The following is a 10,068-nucleotide window of genomic DNA, read 5'->3' on the forward strand; positions in this document are numbered from 1 at the left end:
TTTTGGAGACAGATAGGCTGGTGGATCAAAATGTAATGCTCACCACTTAAATAGCTTTATTCTTCAACAGCTACACTAAGTCCCTAAGCCTCCCAGCACAAGGGAAGAGGTAACAGTCATCACTGTTCCTTGTAGAGGACAGATAACCCAGTCTGTGGGCACCTGGGCCCCCAGCTCAGACTCTGAGGATAATAGGGGACCCCATTTCTGGAGAGTGGCTCTGGAAGGACTCAAAAGGGCAGAGGGGCGGCTGGGTGGGGAGATGTGTCCTCTTAGATCTTGGGCCCACCCTCAATCTACTCTAATTCTGATACTGGAGCCTGAAAAGAAAATATATGGAGACCTACTGGAGACTAAGGAATGGATCTCAAAGGATCTCAATTTGCCCACCACTCTCAGCTCCTTTTTGACCTCCTAATTGCTTTTCACCGGTCATGTGCCATATGATACAGCTGCTACTACAGGGCTTCATGGTGTGAGAGCTGTTGAAAAGGCCACTTGTCTGTTCCCAGCCCATCCTCAACACCCCACAACCCACCCACAAGGTTTTATATGCCTAATGGCCTCTTCTGAAGGCCAGAGAGAACAAGGGAATTGCAGCCATGAAACTGGATTCCAAATAGAGCTCTTCTAAGAGTCCAAAACAAAGAAATAGCAACCCTGCACAGAGGGGTCTCCTCATGTTTCTTACCTTGAAGACCGCTTCCCATTCCTTTCTCTGAGACAGGAACCCCTCTGTCAGTCCTTCATCAGAGGAGCCTCCACTTTTCCAGTTAGGAAAAGCTCAACCCTTATCACAGGAATGGGACTAACCCAAAGTCAGGATGGTCCATAGTATACAGTAACTCTCCAGTAGTATTCCTCCCAAAGTCTGAGTCTAAGATAACCACACAGGGCCCCAGCAGGCAGAACAACACAGGGGGCAGGATGGGAAGGAAGGGCTTGGGCACTCCAAGGACAGTGCTCATCAATGTGTCTCCATCAGTATGGGATAAGGCTATTCATTCTTCCCACACATGAATGAGTGTATGCACATGTTCTCCCTCCCTCCCTCTCTCTCTCTCTCTCTCTCTCTCTCTCTCTCTCACACACACACACACACACAATATTCCAAAGCTAAATAATAATTCTTGAAGTCAGTATGGGATCTAAACTACTCTAAGAAAAATATTTTCCTAAATCCATATAATCTGCATAGATTCCTCTGCCGATGTGAAAATCCATCTTTAATATTATGCAAACAGTATCATGTCCCCTTTATTCTCAAGCCAGTTGGAGTTTTCTATCACTTGAAACTACAAGAGCCCTGATCAATGTCTCTGACCTCATTGTATTGGTTAAAAAGCTTTCTGTTGCAAATAACAGAAATGTATTATTTCACAAAACAAAGTCTATTGGTGGGATAACCTCCAGGGTGCATTGACTCAGGGGTTTAATGGTATCTTCAAGGTTCTTTTAAGATCCCCACTCTACCTAGAAAAGAAATGACCAGAGTGATTTCAGATACCACATCCATATGAAATATCCACATGACATCAACCTGAGGAAGTAGAAGGACCAGCTTTTACAACAGCTCTTTCTCAGGGATAAGGCAAGGAAACTTTCTCCTGAAGTTTCCAGCAGGTATCTCCTGTGCTACATTGGCCAAACTTGGATCTCATTCCTTTCCTCAACCAATGGATTAGGACAGAGACAACAACAAGAAAAATGGAATTTTCTTCAGATCGATCACACACATCTCTAAAGCTGGGGGTGAGAGTGGCCCCGGTGGCTCAGCGGTTTGGTACCGCCTTCAGCCCAGGGAGTGATCCTGGAGACCCAGGATCGAGTCCCATGTCGGGCTACCTGCAGGGAGCCTGCTTCTCCCTCTCCCTCTGCCTCTGTCTGTGCCTCTCTCTGTGTGTCTCTTATGAATAAATAAATAAAAATATTTAAAAAAATAAAGCTGGGGGTGGGTCAGAGGGCCCCAGAAGCAGATGGCTGTGGCTGTGTATGAGGGGGCTATCTCAATCTTGTTAGGGTTCTGGTAGGAGAGAGCAAAAGGTGAGAGGGCACTGGGCAGGCTACCAACCATGTGCATTGCACAACATCCAATGGCTATGCTGACCAAAGCTTTTCTTAAACTTGGGCCACACCAAATCCTTAGGCAGGATATTTTCTCCCTGCAAGGGGGTGGTAGTCAGTGAAAATATGTACATACCTTGTCCAGAACCAATTTTTAGCCAGGTCTTCCAGTAATTGCTCTTGTAGTCACTTTGGGGAAGGTTCTCTCAGCTGATGTGGGGATTGGACTGGAGTGAGGTGGGGCTGGAGGCAGGAATGCCAATTGGGAAGTCAGTACAGCTGTGAACCCAGGACCTATGAAACAAAAAGACAGCCCAGCCCAGTAATGCCAAAGCCTGAGTCATTAGCAAGTTTTCAGAGGAAGGCTGAGACAAGAAGGTGTTCTCATAGAAGGACTCTCAAGGGTATACCAAAGGAGGACATACGGGCCCTGAGTCCTTCCATGAAGGTAAGGCAGGGAGACAAGTAAGGGGCAGAGGGAGGAGACCTGCAAAGCCATCCCCTTCCCTTGTCCTGAATGGGACTGAGAGCCAGCCCCCATGTCAGGGCTGCCCCTGGTGGCCTCTCCCTGTCAGCTTGGCGGGCATTCCTTGAGTGACTGGAACAGAGAACCTGGGATTGGATTCCTGCTACTGGCCCTCCTCCATTTTGGGGCTAACCTTCACTCTCCAAATACTCTATGCTTTTTCTTGCCCTCAAGACTTTGCCTATGCTGCCCCCTCACCAGAAAGGCATTTTCCTGCCTAGACAGTCCCAGTTCATCCTTCACATGCAGCCCCTGGAGCCCCAGCTGAGTGAGTGGTGGCTCCTTCCTTTTATTCCCACACAGCTGTAGAGTCATATGCCTCGCCATGGATTATAATTCCTATCCAAATGCAAATCTATCCATCTCCCAGAATGAGCTGAGAGCACTCCAAGGACAGGGACCATGTCTTGTTCATTATGGTGACCTCTGTAGTACCCAGCCAGTGTGGGGCCAGAGCAGCTGCTTAGGAAGCAAGGGAAGGGATGGTGGGAAGGAGCGAGGTTCCTGTTACTTTCTCTAGAGCTGAGCTGTTCAATATGGTAGCCCTAGCTACCATAAATGTAAATGTAAACATTTAAAATTTAGTTCTTTAGTTATACTAGCCACTTTTCAAGGGTCCAGTAGTCCTTGTAACTAGTGGCTATTGTTTAAACAGTGCAAATAGAGCATTTTCATCCCTGCAGAAAGTTCTAATATACAGCACTGTTTTAGAAACTCAAACTATTGCTGCACCTCTAAGAGGGGGAAACCATCTACTATAAATTCCTTTCTTCTCCAATCCAGCACCCAGCACAATGCCAGATATATCCTCCTTTCTCCTCTCTCTCCTTTCTCTCTACTCCCCTCCCGACCTTTGACAGGGCCAGAATAATACTTCCCAGTGGCATCTGAGCTCACAAAGCTTTTTTATAGTTTGTGTGTCTCTGACCCTTCACTAAATCCTGGGAGGTAAGCAGGAGAGATTATAATTCTCATTTTACAGGAAAGGGAACCAAAGCTCAGACAGGGAAAGACTCTTGATCAGTGTCACCCAGCTGGCAAATACTGGAGCCTAGACTGGACCTGAGGTTAGACTCCAGCTCCCGGTTTTTTCTCCAATTGCCATGTCACCTCTCACTGAGGGACCATCTAATCCAACCTGCTATCTAATGCATTAATCCTTTCAACAACATTCCTGTCAAGTGTTTATCCAGCTTCTGCTTCAGTGCTCCCTAGGATTTGAACCTCACTGTCATTCCCCGAAGCAGCACAATCCACCTGTATAGAGAGCCCTGCCAGAAAACTCTTTTGTTCATGCTGAGCCAGAATCAACCTTTTTGTAACTTCCCTGTCCTGAGACCTTAGAAATCAGGATATAGCCACTAACATGCCCTCTACCACACCAGCACGGTTAGCCTGCAGCTTCTGCTCATATACCTCCAGTTCGGGGAGCTCAACACCACTCAAGAAAGCTTTTCCCTTTTATGGGCATTTAAACACGAGCCTCCCTCTAGCAGTTCCTCCCTACTGGCTTTCCTTCTGGGGCCTCCACAGACTATATGTACTCTCTCTGCCCCAGGGCAAGCCCCAGGGACAATGACCCATTCTTTTTAGTGTGCTGTTGTCCTGGCTACAGCCTCAACAGGTCATCAGAGACAGAACATTCTATCCTATTAGCATAGGACCTCTTCTGGCTTCTCTTTCGTATTAACCATATGAACTTCCTTATTCCATGAATCTTACAAGAAGTCAAGGTCATGTCAATAATAGTAACTGCTGCCACTGATGATGTGTTCTCCATATGCCAGGCATCTTGATAAGTGCTATGCTCACATTTTACCTTTGATACCCTCCCTGTAAGTTGCTCATTAGTATTATTTCCATTTCACAGGCAAACAGACTGCTTATATACATATACATGTCTGTCTGTCACTCAGGTGAGAGGACAATCGCAATAGCCAGGAGGATAGAGGTGACCAGGGACAATTCAGATTTGGGCCTGGGTCAGTCCCAGGCCCCAGAGAGGATGAAGAAGTTCAGAGGGATATAGAATCTGGCTATGTGCCTTAGTGGCAAGACTTGGGTTTAAATCACAGCCACTTACCAGCTGTGTGACCTTGAGCAAGTCATTTCCTCTCTCTGAACTTCCATTTCTTCATATATAAATTGGAGTTAGTAGTATGGGATACAGAGCCCAGGGGTTGCAATGAAGAAACAATGAATGCTTAGCACCATGCATGGCTCTTCATGAGTTCTTAGCAATGGGAGCTAGTATCAATATCATCAATATTATAGAGAGACCATACCCAGTGCTGAGGCAGGGGTCTTATCTTCCCACACTGAGCCTGGTTAAGACCCAATAGCTTCCTGCGCCCCTACATGGCTTCCAGCAAATATCCAACTTCCAAAATGTGGTTTTTATTTTTTTTAATTAAGTAAATTCTATGTCCAACACGGGGCTTGAACTCACAACCTTAAGGTCAAGAGTCACATGCTCTATCTCTTGACTGAGCTGGCCAGGTGTCCTCTGAGATGAGTTTAGGAATGCTAATGAAGGTGGGGCAGGAGGGACAATGAGGGGCATGGGCTGCTCCTGTGGTGAGCCAGGCATTACTCACATTTCATTCCAGAAAAAGAAGAGAGAAATGGACAAGAATTTAAAGGTGCAGGGACATGAAAGATGGCGAGGAAAGAGAAGAAACTTAAAAAGAAATCATGTCACTTCTAAAGCAAACATGGCTTTGGCAAGTCATTTCCCTCTCTAAGCCTCTGTACATGTGCAGTTCTGTCAAATGGGGTAATAACATCTCTTTTGCTGACATGGGGTGCTGCACATGGGAGCCACCAGCCAGGGTTAGTCTGCAGGGGCACTTAGTGAGTATTTACTCCTAAAGAATAGCCAACAGCTCTGCTGGTGAGTTTTGGCCATCGTGGCAGTCAAAAACAACATAATAGCATAACACCTACTGTTTCCTGAATACCTACTCTGGGCTAATCCTCACAGCAACCTTTGAGGGAGGTGTCATTACCCATATTTGCAGAGGAAGAAAGTGATAGGTAAGTAGTAAGCAAGGGTGATATGCCCAGGGTCACTCAGTTAGTGAGCCTAGATGCCAGGGCTGGCACCCAGGTCTGATGAAGCCAAATTTTGTTTCCTGACACCAAGCTGTGGAACCCCTGTGAACCAGGCCTGAGTGCAGGAGTCTTTGGATGCATCTTCCATCCCGGCTCAGGGCCCACCACCATAGACAAGGACCACGACTGCTACGTGGAGTGGAGAGTGTGAGACAGACGTTCGGGTCCCCTCTCTGCTGCAAAATGACCATAGTCCTAGACTACTCCTTTTCCTCCTTGGCCTCAGTTTCTCCACCTACACAGTAGGGTCCTGGAAGTCAGGACTCTCGGGGTTTTCCAACTAACTCCCTGAAATTGTGCAGACAGTAGCAGGAACTCAGAGGAGGAAAAGTGTCCTTAATGGGAGCAGCACAGGGCTGTGTTCCTCCATCTCTTAATAACCACTAATTAGTTAATCCCCATAGCAGCAGGGTGAGTTATTGGGTACTATTATTATCCCCAATTCACAAGCAGGAGGTTGAATGAGAGAGAGATTGGCCCCAGGCTCAGGGCAGGGATAGGATCATCGAAAGCCTGGGAGGTGCTACAAATTGCTTCAGAATTGGGGGAGGGGACAGTAGAGGGACAAGGGAGGCCTCCAGGGGGAGAAACCACTTAGGAATGTATTTCCGATCCTCATGGGGTTGAAGTCCCTTCAGGGCATCTGAGCCAGCTTTCTGCTTGCACGGACTGGCAAACAAGAACCCAGAGAGGGGGACAGACTGGCCCAAGGTCACACAGCCAGAATAGCAGCCCAGGAGAACACACACTGCCATGGGTTCTCAGCAGAGACTGCTCTGAAGGGGAGGGGGTCGGAGGAGGGAAGCAAGGTGATGGCTCCTAAGAGCTGGGCTCCCTCTTTGGCCCTCCCCGAATTCCTAGAGAAAGCAGCCAGCAGTAAACCCCTGGGGATTATGTGTGTACTAATGGCCTGTGACAAAGGCAGCAGGATAAGCTCCCTGCTCTGCAGACTAAACAAGGTACAAGAAGCCAAGTCAAACAAAAGTGGAGGTATTGTGTTGGCCTGACTGGTGGGCTAGAAACAGCCCAGCCTCTTGGGAGGCCAAGCCCTGTGCCACCACCCAGAATCTCCTCTGGTGGCCTTTTCCCCCTTTGCCATTGAGGGCTGGACAGAAATATGTCCACAACACGTGACCATCCCTGTTTGTAGCACAAATGCACTTTCATCACATTACCCCCAAGATGAAAAAACTGAGGGTCAGAGAGGGAAAGGAAGATACGTGTCCCAAGTTACACAGCAAGTGTAACAAGTCAGCAAGTCAGGCAGGTGGCTGGGACCCAAGGCCTCCTGACTCCTCCTCAGAGTCTCAGATTCTTCCATAAAGTATGTTGAGTGACATATGAACAGTGACAGAGGTAAATGCAATACTTCAATTCCTATGTAAAGTATGGTCCTATCTAACTGCTCACGAGTCCATGAGCACAGGCCTGGGATCCTGATCCTGCCCCCTTCTAGCCCCATGTCTTTGGCAAATTCACCAATCTGAGCTTCATTTTGCTTATCTCAAAAACAGGAAAAATAGTGGCACCCCCCTCACAGAGTTATCAGGATGATTAAATGAGTAATGGATGCAGTTTGCCAAGCTTGGCATACCTTGAGCCCTCTGTTACTGCTATTAGCACCTCTGGCACCAATCTGCTGGATGGTGAGGGGCAGGGCCCTCCACCTCCCAAGCCTCTCATTCTGCTCTCTCAAATAGCAGGTCACAAAGATTTCTTCTAAATCCAAGGCTCTGTGGTCTCTACCACTAGCTTTTTTCAAACCACATGAAACCATGGACTCCAGAGTCAGGGAAAAGGCTTGGGAGCCCCTGTTGCTTCCCTGTTTCCCTGTCTAGGCCAGGCTGCTTGCCCCTGTCCTGGGTGCCACACACCTGCTCCCAGGTGTTCTGGGTATGAGTCCTCACAGCAGACAGTCTGTCCATTCTCAAAGTAACTCCTGAGTCACTCTCAGTGCTGCTCCAAAGGTTTGGGAAATTAAGGCTGAGAAAGAGGGTCAGGAATACTTGGGGGCTGCACAGGGAAGTGTCACATCCCTCTTCCCTTAGATGTAAGCAGCACTCCTCTAAGATGTAAGGAGACAAATCTTCCCCCACCTTATTTCTGATAAAAAAAACTGGAGCCAGGCATCTCCCACCTCTGAGGGACTAGGAGTCAGTCTCAGTCAACCCCCGGGGCAGTCATGTGTCAAAAGGGGCCCTCTCCACAGTCCTAATTGTGCAGGGACTGTTCTGGTTGTTTCTGAATGTAGCTTTCTTTCTACATTGTAGAGCTCACTTCTGCAAAATGAGAATGATTTGATGTCAGGCCTGGGGCCATTTCTCATCCTTCCCTTTAGGTTTCCAACAGGAGCAAGAAGAGATCTGCCTCACGGGGATTAAGGCAATACTGTTCTCTACCAGCTAAGGAGGTGGCTACAGGATGTGTGAGGAGATTACATACCTGCCCCTGCTTACCTGTCTGTGTGTCAAGTTTAAGCCCCTGGAGGGTTTGTGTAACACTGTTTAGGAATCTTGAAAAATAGAGACCCTATTTGTGGGATTATAGGGTGTGGAGACATTCTCGACTTTCACACTGAAGCTTCGGATGGCTGCCAACCCCACTCTGTCCTGCCAGTTGCTGAGTCCTGATTTGCACAGAAATTATTTCTTCCAATGTATTAAAAATGAGTCACATCCCAAGAGTCATATCTCATACCCCTTATCTTTAGAGCACATTCTGCCATTGACCAGTCTGGACTCAAAATAATGTTTCCAAGTGTAGTTGGGAAAATGATGGACTGCATTAAAGACTCTGCTCTTCTGGGTGCTTAATGTGTAACCTTAAGCAGATCATTACCCCTCTCTGAGCCTCATTTTCTTAATCTGTTACCAAAACACAACAACCTACAGCCACAGCAGTTGTTCAGGATTAGGTAAAAGTACTTTCTGAAATATATATTGTGGCACCAATTCAAGGGTTTATCACTGTCAAATCTTATGGAATTATTTGACTCTTTGTATACAACTACATATAAACATATATATACTGTATAACTTTGATAAAAATAAAAACTTTTAAAAAATGATGTATTAACAAGTGTTTTACAGTTTAGTTGAAGCATTTGAGAATACGGGCACCTGGGTGACTCAGTGGTTGAATGCCTGTCTTTGGCTCCAGTCGTGATCCCGGTGTCCTGGGATCAAGGCCCACATTGGGCTTCCCACAGGGAGCCTATTCTTCCTTCTGTCTATGTCTCTGCCTCTCTCCCTGTGTCTCTCATGAATAAATTAATAAAAATCTTTTAAAAAATTGAGAATAATTAGAGAAAAGTACATAGAAACCTAATCAAAGCAATTATTAAGTCCAGGAAAAACAAAAAGAAGAAAAACACAGTATTTTACTTGAATTAGCATTAAACAATATTTATGTAGTCATACTAATAAAAACACTGAATACTAACTGAACCAAACATTGTAAGAGTATAGTGAAAGAATGAAGGGAAAGAAAGTTGGAAGAAGTGAGGTAAGAGGGCTAAATCCTCTTCTACAAAAATAAGGAATCAATAGATAATATCTAAGATTTATAAATAAAAAAATGACAGTATAAGCATATCAGTCAGAAATGAGGTATAAAAAGGCCAAAGAAACAGCTAAAGGAATGGAAAGCAGTCATCTGGAAGGAGCAGCCCTGTGAAATGAGAAAGGATAAAGAAGAGAGTTATTTTTCATTATAAATAAGACTTGTAGTATTATTTGACTTCAAGTTATACGCACATATGCTTGAATTAAAATGAAACTTAACTTAAAAAAGTAAAACTAGAAGCCAGTGACAGCTATGAGAAGGCTAATTTAGGTTCCAGATAAAAAAGAATTTTCTGGGACACCTGTCAGCAGTTGAGCGTCTTGCCTTTGGCCCAGGGCGTGATCCTGGAGTCCTGGGATTGAGTCCCATATAGGGCTCCCTGCATGGAGCCTCATTCTCCCTCTGCCTACGTCTCTGTCTCTGTCTCTCTCTCTGTGTCTCTAATGAATAAATAAAATCTTAAAAAAAAAAGAATTTTCTAATATCTAGATCTATCCAAAAGTGGAATTGGCTGCCTCATGGTTACTGAGCTCCCAGTCATCCGAAGTATTAAGCAAAAAGTATATGTTTATCTGTGGGAAATAAGGTGATGGTTCCAGCTTTGGTTGGGAAATTTGACTGAATAACCTTAGGAAACCCTCCCCCCGCCTTTTTTTTTAAGATTTTATTTATTTATTCATGAGAGACACGGAGACAGAGAGAGAGGCAGAGACACAGGCAGAGGGAGAAGCTGGCTCCATGCAGGGAGCCCGACTCAGGACTCGATCCCGGGTCTCAAGGATCACACCCCAGGCTGCAGG

At 46.0% G+C, this 10,068-nt stretch overlaps 2 long non-coding RNA genes across 8 annotated transcripts in view; one reads left to right on the forward strand and one right to left on the reverse strand.

Annotated features, from left to right (window-relative positions):
* Positions 1–4,166, reverse strand: part of LOC144322504 (uncharacterized) — a 58,520-nt gene extending 54,354 nt beyond the window's left edge. For all 7 annotated transcript variants that reach the window (XR_013388147.1, XR_013388142.1, XR_013388141.1 and 4 more), the window contains exons 1-2: positions 4,007–4,166; positions 2,201–2,358 (exon numbers count right to left, since the gene is read on the reverse strand). This is a non-coding gene — a long non-coding RNA (uncharacterized LOC144322504). The remainder of the gene's footprint in view (positions 1–2,200; positions 2,359–4,006) is intronic.
* A 67-nt stretch (positions 4,167–4,233) lies between these two features.
* On the forward strand, positions 4,234–8,719 carry LOC144321756 (uncharacterized). Its single transcript, XR_013387283.1, has 3 exons — positions 4,234–4,425; positions 5,200–5,626; positions 8,043–8,719. It is a non-coding gene; the product is annotated as an uncharacterized LOC144321756 (long non-coding RNA).
* Positions 8,720–10,068: the final 1,349 nt, after the last annotated feature.

This window comes from Canis aureus, chromosome 10 (genome assembly GCF_053574225.1).
Source record: "Canis aureus isolate CA01 chromosome 10, VMU_Caureus_v.1.0, whole genome shotgun sequence".
Classification (NCBI taxonomy): Eukaryota; Metazoa; Chordata; class Mammalia; order Carnivora; family Canidae; genus Canis; species Canis aureus.